General features: G+C 44.9%; 1 protein-coding gene and 1 long non-coding RNA gene across 2 annotated transcripts in view; one reads left to right on the top strand and one right to left on the bottom strand.

Moving 5' to 3' along the window:
• The window catches only part of LOC103093153 (immunoglobulin superfamily member 1-like), a 103,118-nt gene that overhangs the window by 23,415 nt on the left and 65,935 nt on the right, over window positions 1-13,768 (top strand). The gene's annotated exons all lie outside the window — the stretch shown is intronic.
• Window positions 6,901-9,949, bottom strand: LOC103096671 (uncharacterized). Its single transcript, XR_008911677.1, has 5 exons — window positions 9,694-9,949; window positions 9,568-9,607; window positions 9,430-9,467; window positions 9,272-9,324; window positions 6,901-8,017 (listed from the first exon to the last, which is right to left on the bottom strand). It is a non-coding gene; the product is annotated as an uncharacterized LOC103096671 (long non-coding RNA).

Below are 13,768 nucleotides of genomic sequence, written 5' to 3'. Positions count from 1 at the left end.
TGATATCCCCGATGAAACTGGGAAGCAGTTATATATAGAGCCAAATAGTAATGCCAACACTTACCCTTGCATTGGGCACCTCATATTATATATTGGGCACCACCCTTATTCATTTAGTAAATGTTAATTACTTCATGCTCCTTTTTAAATAGTTCTCTCTTCAGCATTTCTGTTTGCATTCGTTAGAATCATGCATGTAGTGTATAGTTGGTTAAATATGTTGTTTTAATTAATAAATTAACCTGCCTCTTTTCCATGGTTCATTGATGTTATTATTGAATGAACCAAGCTGATAAGAACAAGAGGCAAAAAGACAGAGTTTCTCCTAACTAGTAGGACTAGAATAAAGAGTGAAGTCATGGAAAATAAGGCTGAGGAAAGTTTTGAGAATGAGGAAAGACCCTGCAAGGTGGTCTCCTTCTAGATTGAGTTTGGAGGAATGTTCAGCTACTCTAGGAATTTGGTAAAATCCAAGGGCACCCAACCTTCAGATATTTAAATGCCTCAGTTACTGCATCTCCTTTAGGCCACACCAATGGCAGTACATTTTATGCCCAAGAATGGACCACCATAGAGTTCACTCCTTTGATTGCCATGTGGTTAGGCATTGTACCTACCATAAAGTTGATCCTCAGTTTACATATCTTAGGAGCTATTTATTTATTTTTAAATTTTATTTTATTGTCATGCAAAACATTCTTCCATATTGGTCATTGTAAGAGTAAAATCTCATACATAACCAAAACCCCAAAATAAAACTATAAAAGACTCTGATGTAAGAGGGAACTCTAATAGTTCTTTCTCTGGAGGTGGATAGCATCCCTCAGCATGTCTTTCAGGATTGTCTCAGATCATTGCATTGTGGAGAGTAGCCAAGTTTTCACAGACAATCATTGTCCAATATTGCTGTTATTGTGTTCAATGTTCTCCTAGACCTGCTTATTTCACTCTGCATCAGTTCCTGCAGATCTTTCCAGCTTTTTCTGAAAGCTTCTTGCTTATCATTTCTTATACCACAAGAGTATTCCATTACCAACATGTACCACAATTTGTTCAGCCACATCCCCTGTTTCCAATTCTTTACCACTACAAAAAGAACTGGTGTAAATATTTTTGTATAAGTAGGTCCTTTCCCCTTTATTTATTATCTCTTTGGGATACAGACCCAGTTGTGGTGATACTGGACCAAAGGATATGCACAGTTTTATAGCCATTTGGGTAGTTTCAAACTGCCCTCCAGAATGGTTGGATCAGTTCACAACTTGACCAACAATGCATTAGTGTTTTGCCACATTGCCTTCAATATTTACCACTTTTCTTTCCTGCTGTATTGGCCAATCTGATAAGTATGACATGGTACCTCAGTGTTGTTTTAATTTGTATTTCTCTAATCAAGAGCATTTTAGAACATTTTTTCATATGATTATTAATGACCTTGATTTCTTAAATTGAAAATTGCTTGTTTATATTCTTTGACCATTTGTCAGTTGGGGAATGGGAGCCATTTATTTTTTTTATAACCTTACCTTCTGTCTTAGAATTGATACTGAGTACTAGTTCCAAGGCAGAAGAGTCATTAGGGTTAGGCAATTGGGGTTAAATGACTTGCCTAGGGTCACACAGCCAGGAAGTATCTGAGGTCATATTTGAACCCAGGACCTTTCATCTTGAGTCCTCGTTTCCTAGTCACTGAGCCATGGAGCTGCCCTAAAGGAGTTATTTACAGTAATAGTTGACAGTTCTGGGTTGCTTTCTACAACATCACTCAGTTCTTTCCTCACCTGGATCCAGTAAGGATAATTTTAGGGTTGTGACCTAATCTGAATTAATTTGGTTGCCAGGGAATATCCTAAATAAAATACCCAAGACAGTTAGTAAATTTTTGGTGGCTTAATTAATATAGAGTAAAGGAATTTAGGAGAAGGGAGAGGGAAAGGGTGTAGGATTTCTCCCACCTGGCCTGTGACAAAGGAAGTTCAAAGTCCTCTGCCACAAGGTCTCTGAAGATTAGTGGCTTTCTAAGAGGGTAGTGTTTGGAAGGTAAAGGAGAAAGAATCAGCCTAAACTCTGATAGAGCTCAGTAAGATGCCTCACCTGAACTAGGCTACTCAGCTTCTCGCAGTATAGTATCAAGGAAAACTTACCGCCAAACTGGACAATAGCTTTCACTATGCCAGGGTGCTGGAATGCTTAGCACTCTCAGCAAGCTGCTGCCAGCCACCTCTCCACTGCAAAAGAGGCCGGAGAGAAGAAGTGACATGAAATATATAGAGGGTTTTATATCACCTTCCTGCATCTCCCCTGTACTAATGGTAGCTTAAGCTTGATTTAGGACAGCCCAGGGATCTGTCAGTTTTTTCTGATTTGTCATTTGCTAGCACATGTCTGTCATAGGCAGACATCCTCCAAAATACTTAATCCTTAAGTATGGGTGTAGACATTCTTGTTTTTGTTAGACTAAGTAGGGTGGAGTAATCTAAAGTTCACAATATCAAGGTTAAAACATGCAAATTTTATAAGTAATCTAAATTATTAAAAAAGGAATAGGAAAACAAGGTTGTTAGTAATGAAAAGATATTTTTTTCTAATTTCCCAAGCAATATCCACTTACTGGGATAAGAAACCAAGATAAATCATGACCAAGATACATTTTACATAATATTGTTAAAGACTTAGTACTTCTTACAAACTTATTAACCCCTCACAGTAAACAGAAATTTAAAACTCAAGATGTTAGTTAATAGCTTTATTAAATTTTTATGTAGTATAAAAATGATACTATATCCAAAACCAAAAGTAAACAGGTATTTAAAAATGGTATAGATATAAAATGAGAAATTTTTATATAAACAATAACAATTGAATAAATTACTGACTTACCTATATGGAAATATCAGAAATGAAAGATTATAAATTTTGTGGAAAAAAATCTAGAATGTGTCTTTACACCAAATGCAACTGGTACAGTAAGCATTTTCAATTTTTTAAACAAAGCAGATTGATATTGAACAATAACTTTAGACCACCAAGACTGATTAATCTCCAATTAACACATCACAAGTATAGTGTAAGAGTTAAACAGTAGGCATTTGACAAAAATGAGGAGAGCAGTTGAATAAAATACTTATTTTAATTTGAAAAGAAGTAAAATAGAAATAGAAAAGGAGAAAAGGGAAATTATTATTCTAATACCATATGACTATACCGAAGTTCCTAATACTATTTAAAATTTCTAAAACCCTGCTTCTAGCTGTCTTCTGAGGACAGGTTCTTCTTGCCTGGCAAGACCAGACCTATCTAACCTACACTTTATAAAATTGATTCACTAACTACCTATCTTCCTCAATAACCAGACATTCACAATGCTTCAACTTCATGAAAACACATTATCATTACTGGGCATCCCAATACTAAATCCACAGATTGTGTTACTAGAAAAGCTGTTGCAGCTGCACCTCTAAAACAAAGTGGTACTCCTGAAGCTATTGGGTCTAGTTGAGCCAAATAATGCACAATTGGACGTTGAAGAGGTCCTAAACCTTGGGTTAAAACATCTGAAGCTACTCCTCTCTGTTCATGTATATGCAGAGTGAATGTTGTTGTTGTTGTTGTTGTTTTTGGTAATCTGGGGTGCCTAGAGCAGGGGCAGACAGGATAGCCTGTTTTACTATAGTAAGTGCTGGTAGGTGTTCTGCATCCAACCTAAGTGGTTCAGTGACTGTATCTTTTGTCAATGCTATGAGGTATTTGGTGATTTCACCATTGCAAGGAATACATTATCTGAAAAATTCTATTGCCCAAATTGTGCCCCATTGTGCCCCAAATTACTCTCAATTGTCTCTTAGTGTATGGGGCCCTCAGTTTTTAGATATCTTCAACATGCTTAGGAGAAATGAAATGGGCACCATCAGATAAAATGAATCCTAAATACTCCACTTTTGAGAGACACTACTGAACCTTTGACTTTGAGATCTTGTCTCCCCTCTTATATAATTCCAACAGAATATGTTTGCTATCTTCTTGGCATGGTGCAGCATTTGGTGAGGCCAAGAGCAAATTATTCATAAAATGTATTAAATGGCTCACCTTAAATTCGATATTTGTCAAATCTTGTGTCAAAATTTGGGGAAATAATGTTGGATTTTCTACATAACCTTGAGGCAGACAACACCACATGTATTGGGACTCTTTCCAGGTGAACACAAATATGTTTTGGGAATCTTCATGGATGGGTATTGGAAAAAAGATGGAACACAAATATACTACTGTGAAATATTTAGTGGTGCTAGGAATAGAGGAAATGATAGTTGATGGACTTGGAACAATAGCATCTTTTGATGACATGATTATTAACAGCCCTTAAATCTTGTACAAATTGATAAACAGGTTTTCCATTTTTACCCAATTTCAGTTTTTTAATAGGCAAGATAGGTGTATTATATTCTGATTTGCATGGTATTAGTATTTTTTGCTTAATTAAAGAATTTATCACTGGAGTAATTCCCTCAATTGCTTCTTTTGATAATGGATACTGAGGAATAGACAGAGGTGGTAATATGATGTAGACACTTAACACCTGGGAGTTTACCTGCTGAGACAACCCCAAGAACTACTTGATCACAATTGTGAAAGAATTTTCATCCAAATAAAGTCACATCTAAACAGCTGGAAAATCATTAATTGCTCATGAATATGCTGAATCAATATATTAAAAATGATAATTCTACTTAAATTAATTTACCTATTCAGTCTTATCCCAGTCAAGCTACCCAGAAATTATTTCATTCAGCTGGAAAATAAAACAAAATTCATCTGGAAGAAAAAAGATCAAGGATTACAATAGAATAAAAAATATGAAGGAAGTTTATATTAGATCTCAAACTGTATTATAAAGTAGCAACCATACAAACAAGCTGGGACCGTTTAAGAAATAGAGTAGTGCATCAATGTACTATATTAGCATTCATCATGAAGTAGTAAATGGTCATGTAACCTGATATTTATAAACCCAACAAAGATTAGAAAGAAAACAATAAATTGGGAAAGATATTTTGTAGCAAGGGTTTCTAACAAAGGTCTAATTCTTCAAATATATAGAAAACAGTCAGATTTATAAAAATACAAAACATTTCCTGATTGATCAATGCTCAAAGGATATGAACAGGAAATTCTTAGATGAAGAAAGTAAAACTATTTTAGTCATATGAAAAATGCTCCAATTCACTATTAATTTGAGAAATGAAAATTAAAATAATGCCTAGGAACCACTTTACACCTCTCAGAGTGGTTACTATGACTAAAAAGAAACATGATAAATGTTAAAGGGGGTTTTGTAAAACTAGGACATTAATATACTGTTGGTGGAACTGTGAACTGATATATTCATTTGAGATAGCAAATTGGAATGATGTCCAAAGGGCCACAAAATTGTACATACTCTTTGAGCCAGCAACAGAACTACTAGGTCTATATCCAATAGAAATCAAAGAAAGGGGAAAAGGACCTACTTGAGCAAAAATATTTATCGCAGCTCATTTTGTAGTGGAAAAGAACTGGAAACTGAAGACTTGTCTCAATTGGGGAATGGCTGAATAAGGTGTGATGTATGATTGTAATGGAACACTATTGTGCCATTATAAATGAAGAACATGATGATCCCTAAAAAGCCTGGAAAAATTTAGATGAAATGATGCAAAGTGAATTGAGCAGGACCAGGAAACTATTGAAAACTAACAGAAATAATGGTGGATGATCAAATGAGAATGACTTAACTATTATCAACAATGCAAGAATCCAGGACAGCTCTAGGAGACTCATCATGGAAAAGATTATCAATCATCATACAAGGAAGTGACAGAATCTGAATGCAGATTGAAGCATGCCACTCTAGACTTTATTTCCTTCAAGAATTTTTTTTTCTCATGTAGGCAATAGGTCTTCTTTCACAACATAATGAATGTAGAAATATGTATTGAATGATTACCCATGGACAGCACATGTCATCCTACTTGTCATCTTGGGGAAGAGGGACGGGGAGAAAACATGGATTGAAAAATATCAGAAAAAGAATATTAAAATTGTATCAACATGTAGAATAAATAGATAAAGAATCCATTTCAGCTGGAAGTCAACTTTTCATTACAGGTGAGTGTATTAATGAAATATTGAAATCTGGTTTTCCCTTTAGGCAATAGGGTGAAGAGGAGAAGGGACAGTCCTAGCAGTATTGGGGTCTGGGATGGATGAAGGGAGAATCTTCCCTAAATCCCTAAAATAGATGCACTTCTGGAAGGGGCATCTGAGCTGTGGGCTTCCCTGCTAGCTTGTCCCACCAAGGCTGCTGGCTAGAGCTCTGTGGCTCACAGAACACTCCAGGATCTATAGTAATGGGGTGCCAGACTAATTGGTACTTATTCTACAGAAGAGGAAACTGATATCCACACAAAGAAACTGACTTGTCAAGGCACATAGCTAAGGAAATAGAAGAGTCAGATTCAAATCCCAGTCCTTGGTCTCCAATTCCAGCCCTTTTTAGGTCACTCTGAAAGTCTATGAAAAGACTAATTGATGGGCCACACTGTGTATAGATTTGGGGGATGCTGCATTTGGATGTAACCCCAGTCTGTGAGGAGGGAACCTGGGCCAAGGCAAGCAGAGCAGGGGCTGCCAGAAACGGTCCTGGATTTAGCAGAGCTTGCCCACTCGTCTGAGGCTACAGCATCTGAGTGTAAGTTCTGGGACCTTTATCCTGTGCAGGTGTTTGGGGGTCTCGGGTGCCCAGACAATCCCCCTCCTCCCCTGAGGGCCAGCCTCTCCCTGTCCTTTAGAGATTAAGTATGCTCTGCTGTCTCTTATAGAGCATATTCCCCTCCACAGTGTAATGACAGATCTATTGTGGGGGACCCAGATAATTTCTAATTTGTAATAATCATTTTGTTCCTTTGTGGATGTTGGGGGACCCAGCATTCCAGGGGGCACATTCTATGCAGAGGAAAGTCCTTTCTCTCCCAGCATCCCACAGTGAAAAGTTCCAGCCCTCTCAAAGATCCCTGGGAATTCTAATACCCTAGAAGGGAAGCCAAGAACTGGGAAAAGGAATGGGGAAATGGGCTTAAGCCAGGGAATGGAGCTGCATAGAGGGAATGAGAGACAAGAGAGCCAGAGAAATACCTAGTGTGGAATCGGGCAGGGAGACAAGAGTGACAGAGATCAGCTTGTCCCTGACCCGTTTATTATAGGTTAACACATCATTGGGGGTTTCAGGGTGTCCTCCAGACAAAGGAAGCCCCAAAAGGTTTAACAGAATATACAATCCAATTACAGAGATAAAGAAACAGACAATAAAGCTGGGTAGGAAGGAGGAGGCGCATTTGAAAGTCTTTCTGGACTTGTTAAACTTCTCTCTTCCTGGAACCCTGCTCAGAACTCACTCAGAGGGTAAAGGGGAGCCTTTCAGACCCCAAAGATCTTTGCAACCTCCCTGCCAGGTTCCAGGCTGCAGCTACAGCTCTTTGAACAATTTGTAGCCCCATAATTTTTTACCCCAAATTCATTTCTCTGATAGAAGAATCCAGGATAAGTCCATCATGTGAATTACAAATAATATCCCCAGCTAAGTCTGGTCCATGGACGCCTGGCTCACCGGCATCAGCTTCTGCATTCATCTCTAACATCCTCCTGATCCGTCATTACTGAACTACGACTGGATGGCTGTTCCCCAGAGTTTAGGCTTTTTGTCTTTTCTGCTTTTCCTCTTGGGGTGACAAACTGAGGTGCTAATGGCAGGGTGTCTTGGGGATGAGGTAGGACAGGGTCTGCCCTCAGGAAGCAGAGGGAGAATGGATGAAGGAGCAGCTTCTTACTCTGGTCTCCTGGGCTTAGGCAAAGCTCACCGAAGGACAGCATAGACACTAGGCTCCACTGGGCCAGATTGGGGAGGAGGCTGAACCCCACACTTGAGCCTCTTGTGGTTCACCTGGGCATAGGTTACTTCCTGAAGGTCTTCTCTTTGGAGAGCCTGACAGGAGGAGAGGAAGCAGGAGGAGGTGAGGGGATTGAGGGGGCGTTGGGGCAGGAGGGGCAAGGATGCTGAACCCAGCAGCCCTCCCAGCTGTGTGTGACCTGTGTGGCATTTAAAAGAGTTAAGCCATAAACTGTAATATTTAAAAGGTTGAGGTTGTAAACTGTAGTGAGTAAAATAGTGGAAGATATAAATTATAGTAGACATAAGAGTGGGTGAGTAAATTGTGACCGTGGAAAATATGTTTTCACTACAGTGTCTTGTTTTAAAATCAAATATAAGGTGGTTGCCAGGGAAATATTCCCAATTATGAATATACCCAAGTCAACTGGGTTTTATAGAGAATTTAATCAATAATACAATGAGGAATCAAATAAAGAGAGAGAGAGAGAGAGAGAGAGAGAGAGAGAGAGAGAGAGAGAGAGAGAGAGAGAGAGAGAGAGAGAGAGGAAATGAGGAAATAAATGAGAAAAGAATAGGCCGGTCCAGGCAGCTCTGGCCAACCCAGGCCTAAGCCCTAAAAGAAAAGATCAGTCAGTCCTTAATCACTCACCACATGATCTGTTCAAGCAAGGATTCTAGTGACACCAGGCCAGACTCATCTCAGCTGCTTTCACCAGCTCAGTCCTCAATCTGAAATGTCCCTGAGAGAGTCTTGAGAGAGACCCTTCAAGGCAGCCTTTCCCAGCTGACTCTTTCTCTTAATGAATCTGAGCTCCTATTTAAAGGGCATTTTCTCCTTTGTCACCTCCCCTAAGTCCTTACATCTACCAATCACAGTAGACGTTTTCCAAAGGACAGACCATTCTTAGTTCATTCCTAAGAAGGTGTGGATTTTTGAGTAATTCACACAGGAAAGCTCTGAGTAAGTTTCTCAGCTCTTTGTTCCTTGTAAATTCACAAGTTGTCTGACCTTTATAGGTACTTAGCTTAAGGGCTTTTGCCTTAGGATAAGTATGAGTTAAGTACTTTTTCATTGTTCAGTAAGGAGTTTACAACTTTATCTTCCCCTAAAGTATTCCTAAGTATGTGTGGAATAAGGTCAGAGTTCTCACATTCCTGATCAAGTACCTTCATTGTTTAAAATGGGGAATGGTCTTAACCAAATGTTCTAAGGTAGAGGCTGAGAATCTTTTAACATTCACAAGTCTGAGAAATTTTAAGGTTTACACCTGGGGGAAGGTCTCCCCCTCTGTTCCCTCCATAAGGAGATCTCTGGGCAAAAGAAGAGAGATCTGATTGACTCACAACCTTTTCTTCTTGTCCAGCCTCCTCTGTCTGTGTGTCATCATTCACAGCAGCATCTGGATACAAAAGAAGGGATGAGGGGTCAGAAGGCTGGTTCTCCCCAGGGCAGGCTTTGTCCTCTCACAGCCCAGGCCCTCCTGCCCTACATCCCTGTCACTCACACACAGTCTCCTCTAGGGTGGTCCCAGCTAGTTCTGATCTGTGGAGGAAGAAGACACAGAAAGATGGGGGGGGTCTGAGAAGGGGGGCTGCTACATGGGTCGATCTAGGAAGAATGTGGGGTATGTCAGGGCTCCTACCTCCTGGTGGTCTTGATGTCTGTCTCTCTGTCTCCTTTCCCTGTAAGGAAGGGAGTTGGGCTTTAGGAGGTCCAGCTTAGCCCATCAGACCCTCTGCCAGGGGGGCCCCCAACCCCAAGAACTCACCTAGTCTGGGCTGATAACAATGGCGATGAAGGCAAAGGAAAGAGAGGAAGAGGAAGGTCAGGACGAGGAAGGCTGAGATGCCCACCAGGATGCCTGCTTGGAGGCAGGAGAGCCCTGAGGAAGCCAAAGAGGAAGACCAAGGTTGGGGAGACAGAATAATACTGATGTTTGTGGAGGCCCCTGTCCAAGGGGAAGAGAGACCCAGCCCTGTGGTCTGAGATGCCCCACTGTGAGGGGAGGAGACCCAGACCCAGCCCTGTCCTCAGCAATCCCCCAGACTCATTTAATCATTCAGCTCTCCAGACTTCTCTGAATCACCCACCCTGTGCTAGACTCTGCCAGGTGACCCAGAGGATACAAAGAGAAAACAGAATAGCTCCTGCCCTCCAGGGGCTCCCATTCTCCTGCAATGCTGTTATCCCCTATAAAAATAACTTGGTCTCTTCTGAGGAGTTTGATCATTAATAATAACAGAATGGAACAAAACGTTGTAGATCACGACAGGCTTCCTGTAGGAGGTGACTCCTAATCTTAGTCTCAGAGACACCTTTGCATAGTAAGAGGAATAGGTAAGGAAGCAGTGCATTCTAGGTAGGGGCACAGCCTGGAAAAGGTCCAGAGGGAGAGAAGAATTAGAAGGATGTTTAGGAGGATTGGTGGGAAATGAGGAGACACTGACTGGACACCCAGCCCCGCCTGCCTCCCTCCACTCTCTGTTGAGAATCCTCCAGGTACTCACCTGAGATTCTATTCTCAGACTTGACCAGAGTCCCTGGGGATGAGGAAGGGGCAAGGTTAGGGGCTGTTCAGAGGGGGTCCAGAGAGACCTGGAGAACTGGAGGGTATTAAGATGGGGTGTGAGTCCAGCTGTGTCCAGACTTGCTGGGTGAGGGATGTTGGGCAAGTCCCTCCTCTCTCTGGGCTTCATGGATTTCCCATCTGTCAAATGGGTCTGAGCTCAAGACCTCTCCTGGCCTAGTTCTGAGACTTGATGCTCCTGTGATTCCTGTGACCCCTCTCTGAGCTTCTGGGGGGCTCTGGGGACAGGCAGGGACCCTGGGAGAAGAATGGAGGAGCTGGTGAGGCAGGGAGGGATCCTCTGAATCCTCTTCAGGGTATCTTGCCTTGGCTGGCTGCAGGTCCCTGAGGTCCTCCCCTGCCTTGGGGCCAGAGCCCTGAGACTCTGCTGGATCAGTGGGAGGCTGTGCTGGGCAGTGGAGGGATGAGGGGGAGGAGGTCCCTCTGGTGCTTCCAGCTTAAGGGAATTGGGGTGTAGCACCTAAGGGGGCCCCCCTCCCTCTATACTGGGGAAGCCATGGAGGAGCAGAGCCCCAGCTTCCTAGTTCCAGCTATGGCTGTGTGAGTGAGGAAAGGAAGGGCCCAGGGGCTCCTGGGGAAGGGGGGAGAGAAGGGAGAAGGGTGGGGGCTGCTCTGCCCCTCTCTGCTCCCCTCTTTTCCCCTCCCTGACCAGCCTTGTCCTTCCTTCTCCCCCAGCCTGGTGTTTCCTCTGTCCCTGTCCTTTCCCTCCAGCCCTCCTTATGCCTTGGTTTGCCTGAGAAATGGGGGCTCATCCCTGGCCTAGAGAGAAGGTGGACAGCAATGGGGGAGAGAGAGAGAGACCCCCACCCTGTCCTCAGAGGAAGTGATCACTCCTTGGGTGGGGGGACATCAGAGCTAGGGGATTCCCAGGGCTTTGGGGGAGGCGAGGACCCTTCCAGGTGCCTGGAACAGGGAGAGAAGGAGGTGGCGGGGTTTGGGGGTGTTTAACATGCCTCCCCTCCCCCGTCATTTCTCCCAACTCCCACCTCAGGCCTGCTCTGATCTCCTCTTTTCCCCCTCTGACCTCTTCAAACCTCTTCCTGAGACTGAACAGAAAATTGTCTGGATGTGGGACAAACACTATTGAACAGGCTGCTGATGGGGGGGGGTGTCTAGAGGGGTCATGAGGAGAGGCCTCACTGTCTACACCTCTCTGAGGCTGACCCAGTGCCCTTCTCTCTGAGCCTCCTCTTCTCCCAGTCCCCCTGGCCTCTGAGGTCCCCTGGACAGGCCTGATTAGGCAGGGAAGAGCCCCAGGGCAGAGATGGAGTTTGGGAGAACTTGGGGGGGGGCTGGGAGGGGCGGGGAGGGGCTGGGGCTGCCTCACCGGAGACCCGGAGCACCAGGGGGGCGCTGGGGGAGGACCACAGAGAGGGGGAAGAACTAAAAAAGCCGAAGCATCGGTAAGGGCCTTCCTGGGTCAGATTCACAGCAGGGAAGAAGAAGTCAGCCTGACGCCCCCATCCATGGCTCCGGGTCCTGCGGCGGCTGATCTCTTCTCCCTCCTTGCACAGGACGAACCAGTCATACCATCGCTCTGACAGACACTGCAGGATCACGCTCTGTCCTGAGGCCACCTCAGAGCCTGGAAGGGCTGCCAGGGAGGGCGGGGCAGAGAGGCCTGGGGGGGAGGGGAGACCCTGGAGTTAGAGCCGGAGCAGCCCTGGGGCAGGGAGGGGGCAGATGAGGCTGGGAGGAGGCCTGGGCTGGGCTGGGAGGTTCAGCTCTGAGAGGGGAAATGTCTGGTGTGTGAGGGGAGAGAAAGACCTTGGACAGCTCTGGGGCCAGGAATGGGGGAATGAAGGGGAAGAGAGAGAGTGAGAGAGGAGAGGGAGCCTGGGTGATCTCCCGGAACAGGCTGAGAAGGTGAAGAAGAGGCTCCGCTGTGCCTCCTGATCCCCCTCAACACTCTGCTCCAGGTCTGGGCTGGGAGAGGGTCCTGGGCAGCAGCAGCTCCACCCTCTGCTCTCTCCTGGCTCTGGGAGATGCCTCACTAGCCCTGGCCTATCCCCAGGGAGCCCCCAGCTCTGTCTGGTCTCCTGAAGCCCAAGCTGAGCCTCTCCTGCCTCCTATCTGGCCCCAAGGTGGGAGCTGAGTGAGGCAACTCATGGGGCAGTAGAGAGAGCCCTGGGCCAGGAGTCAAAAAGGCCCGAGTTCAAATTCAGCCATCCCAACTATGTTATCCTGGGCATGTCACTTCCTCTCTGCCTCAGTTTCCTTATCTGTAAAATGGGGATCATACTAGCCCTGACCTGGCAGAGTTGTTGTGAAGATCCAATGAGACAACAAGGATAATGTATTTGGCACATAGTAGGTGCTACAGAAATGCTGGTTCCTCCCCTCTTCTGCCAACCCCAGAGGGAAAGCAGAGGCAGACACAGGGGAGAAGCCAGGAAGGGCAGAGTCAGAGGTACACTCGGGGCCAGGCTGGGCTCAGGAGGGACCCAGAGCTGTGGAGACCCTGAACCAGCCCTGCCTGGGGGGAGGATCTGCCTTACCTGTCACCACCAGCTGCAGGGGGTCACTGCGCTCTGACCATCCATAGGATGAATGTCTGTAGAGGCATCCATAAGTGTCTGCATCATGTGGTGTCACAGATGGGAGGGAAAACTCGCCCTCATTTCCAGCTTGTCTCACAGCTTTGCTCATTGACCATCCAGATCCTCCCCATTTCTCCAGCCTCCACTCTACAGCCTTCCATGATCCCCTGCACCTGAGGGTCACATCTCCCCCTTTGGGCACCAAAGGGCCATTCTCTGCCCTGAGGGAGGGCTTGTGGAGTCCATCTGGAAGGGAAGGAGAGCTGTTAGGTCCAGGAGGTCCCCCTTCTGTAGGCACCCCACCCCCACCCCGGGTCCCCTCTATAGACTGTCAGCCCAACCCAGACCTCTCCCAGCTCCCTCTCCAGGTCAGTTGTGTCCTCTGGGAGGGGCACTGTGGAGGGGGAAGGACTCACCTGTTGCCTGGGTTCTTGTCCTCTTGCACAGACACAGCCCTGGCAAAGAAGACCCTGATTACTCTCAGCTACCTCCCAGCATCCCCACAGGAAGGACAGAGACAGCTCTGGGCCAGGGCTTAGGACTGCTGTGAGGGAAGGAGGCTGGAGGCCAAGAGACCCCTCTAAGAGTCCCAGCTTCTCTGCTCCAATCCCACCCTTGCTGTGTGACCTTAGACTTGTCACTCCCCTTCTTTGGAGGAAAGTTTGCTCCTCAGAAAAGTGGAGGGGGGGCAGGTAGGACTTGATGGTGGCTAAAGT

This window comes from Monodelphis domestica, chromosome 4, assembly GCF_027887165.1.
Source record: "Monodelphis domestica isolate mMonDom1 chromosome 4, mMonDom1.pri, whole genome shotgun sequence".
In the NCBI taxonomy this organism is placed as follows: Eukaryota; Metazoa; Chordata; class Mammalia; order Didelphimorphia; family Didelphidae; genus Monodelphis; species Monodelphis domestica.
Note: the sequence above shows the minus strand (reverse complement) of the source record. Positions and strands in the feature narration are given on the sequence as shown.